The sequence below is a fragment of the Mus caroli genome, unplaced genomic scaffold (genome assembly GCF_978045245.1).
Source record: "Mus caroli unplaced genomic scaffold, Mus_caroli_1 scaffold_17, whole genome shotgun sequence".
Lineage (NCBI taxonomy): Eukaryota > Metazoa > Chordata > Mammalia > Rodentia > Muridae > Mus > Mus caroli.
The window spans coordinates 361,633-364,851 of NW_028227272.1; positions in this window are offsets into that span (position 1 = coordinate 361,633).

Here is a 3,219-nt window from a genome sequence, read left to right on the forward strand (position 1 = left end):
CTGGTGCTGGGGGAAAAGGTCAAGAATTATTTTTAAACATTTTCTTAGCAGACATCTTGATTAGGTTTTTGTTTGTTGCCAAAGATCAAACTCTCAGCATGAAGAGAGGTTCTGAGAGACAGCGTGTCTAAAAGTGACAAAAAGAACAACTTGAAGTCAAATTATGGATCCAAGCTCATGACCTGTGTTCTACTTGCTATTCTAAGAGATTTCTCTGTCCATGTCCCGCTTGCGTGCGTGCGTGTGTGTGTGTGTGTGTGTGTGTTCTCCAAGCAGTCTGTGGGGCAGTGGACCATGCCAGAAAACTTGGTAAGGTTGAGTTGGTTCAGAAACCCTGCTGTACCCTCACCTGAGGACAGTAAGTGCTTCCCCTACTCCCGACCTGATTCCTGACCTGGAACAAGTGACCACAACTCCCCACATAAAGAACATGACCACTAGTCACATAGCACACAACACAGAGTTCTTTATGTTAATGAGGTATCTAGATGTACTCTGAGGGTTTAGCCAATAAGCTTCTCTTCCCAGACATTCCTTCCTACAAAAGGTATTTAATCTCTGGTCCACCCTGAGGAAGTAGTATACGCCTATTCTGTTTGATGAACAATTAAAAAACAATTTGGAACTGAGGAATGTCTCTCTCATGAAGAACTGCCATGGGTGAAAGCCTTCCTCACATAGAGCTGTGCTGCCACTCTGTGCTCCCTGGACACTCACTGCTAAGCAAGGCCAGAGCTTCCCCCTCTCCCTCCAGGTCTCATCCTAGCAGGCCCACCTTCTTCTGAGTTTGGGAATCCCTGTCTCCTTGGCCTCAGTCTGCCTCATTTCTCACACAAGTTGGGGTCCCCATTTTAGATTGCACTCTCCCACCCCTGAATTATTTTTGAACACTCTCTTAGCAGACATCTTGATTAGGTTCCCGCAAGCCCAACACTGATGGGGCGTAGGGTGAAGTGCAGCCTAGCGCCGCACGTTTTGTCTGCCCTAGCGGGGTTCACACACCCCAGTGGTGACACGGAATGCAGAATCATAGCAGTTTTCTCTTTTTATCCTAAAAAATTCTCTGGAGAGCTCATCTTTGGCAGAGCACAGGCCCAGTCCTTTATTTTTCACATTAATTCAATCGTTTACTTCAGGTTTCCTTTAGATTGCCTTATGAATCAGCACCCCATGACCTGTGATTCTCAAGACACAGCAAGCATACTTTTTTTTTTTTAACAGTGCGAGAGAGAATTCAGAGATCTGTCTGTCTTTGCTAAGCACTAACGATAAACTAGGGGCAGGCACCATGTCACTCTGTCCCTACCAGGGTCACGCCAGGCTCTGCAGTTTGTTACTTGCCTTTAAAACTTTTGTTTTTCTCAAGACAGAGTCTTAACTATGTAGCTGTGGTTGTTCTAGGACTATGTAGACTAGGCTGGCCTTGAACTCACAGAGATCAGCCTGCCTCTGCCTCTTGAGTGCTGGGATTAAAGACATGCACCACTATGCCCGGTTGCTTTTTGAACTTTTTAAAGATTTATTATTTTTAATTATATGTAGGTGTATGAGCCTATATCTGGGCATGTACATGTGAGGTGGCAGTGGAGGCCAGAGGTGTTAAGTCCCCTGAATTTGGAGTTATATATGATTGTGAGCTGCCTAACACAGCCCTTAGAATACAACCCAAACCCTCTAGAAGGCCTCTAGAAGCCTGCCTCCAGGCCTCGTGGGGTTTGTTTGTTTGTTTGTGTGTTTTTCTTTTTTCCATCTTCCTATTTTGAGGCAGGATCTCTCATTGGCCTAGAAATTAGCTCCTAGGCTAGTGTAGGAGGGCAGGGAGTTCCAATGATCCACCTGCTCTCCCTCCACCTCTCCAGCGTGGGAATTACAAGAGCTCATCACCACATCCAGATTTTTCACATGCTTGTGTGGCAAGCACTATATCAACTGAGCTATCTCCCAGCCTTAAGGGGAAAAAATTGAAAGTTTTCTAGAGCATGCTCACTCATGCCTATCATCCACACTAAGGAAGCAGAGGTTGAAGGATAATACACTGGGCTACATTGTGAGAAGTCTCAGAACAACAAAAAGATTATATATAATGAGTAAAAATAAAAGGAGCTGGAGAGACGGTTCACTGTATATAGCACTGGCTGCTCTTCCAGAGGGTCTGGGTTTGATTCCCAGCACCTACACCAGAGCTCACAACTCTCCAGTTTCAGGGATTCCAACACTCTCTTCTGGCTTTCATGGGCCGCAGGCGCATGTGACACACAGACAGGCAGGCAAAACACCATACATCTTTAAATAAATAAATTTTAAAATAAACGAGAGCTGTGAAAGAAAGGCAAAAATCATAGGAGAAATTATTTTTGGAAATGTTAAGCTGTTAGTATGTGGGGAGAGGGTCCAAAGTCTTCAAGCTTATGAAGACGTGCACGGAAAAAGTTAAGGTTGGTCTTCAGGTAAGACAGGTTGTAGTTGCCTTACACTTCCTCTCATATCCTGTACTTCGTGAAACTCAAGAAAGTCTAATAGATGCTCTCCTGGTTTAATGACCCCCACACTATCCTTGTAAGTTCCATTCATCACATAATTATTGCTTCATTGATTGTGAAGACAGGGACTGATCTCTCACCATTGCACATCGTAGATGGTACCAGGTTGTCAGGCTTTACCTCAGACTCTGAAGATAGCCCTTGCAGTGGGCAAACTACTTTGTTTCCTACTTATTTGCATTCGTTGAGTCATTTGCGAAGGTTAGACCACGCAAGAATAGGAAAAACCCTAGAGGCGAAGTCGGAGAAAGTTAAGATCCTGCTGTGGAGAATGAGTTTCAGCGGTTCGTCCATCCCCTGGGTCCTGTTTCAAGTACACCACAGACATGTCCTAAGAGGGAGGCCCTACCGGCCAATACGAGACCTGACCTGAAGCCCCCCATACGGAGGACTCGCTGGAGCCCTCGCACTTTCTGCTGCCCCAAATTCCCTCAGCCAACCGAGAGACTGCCAACTATATGGTATTAGGCAGTACATTGCGAATGCGCCCGGACTAGTCACTGGACTACGACTCCCAAGAGGCACTGCGACTGATTGATAAATCAAACAGCCAATAAAAGATTAGCGGTGTCCTAGAGACCCAGTCCTGTAGAGGAGAGGCGGGCCTTCCCGTGGGTAGCTCTTGGAGCCAGTGGGCGTCTCCGTGGCGGGGCTCCGGCTCCGCCCCTAGACTGTGCTC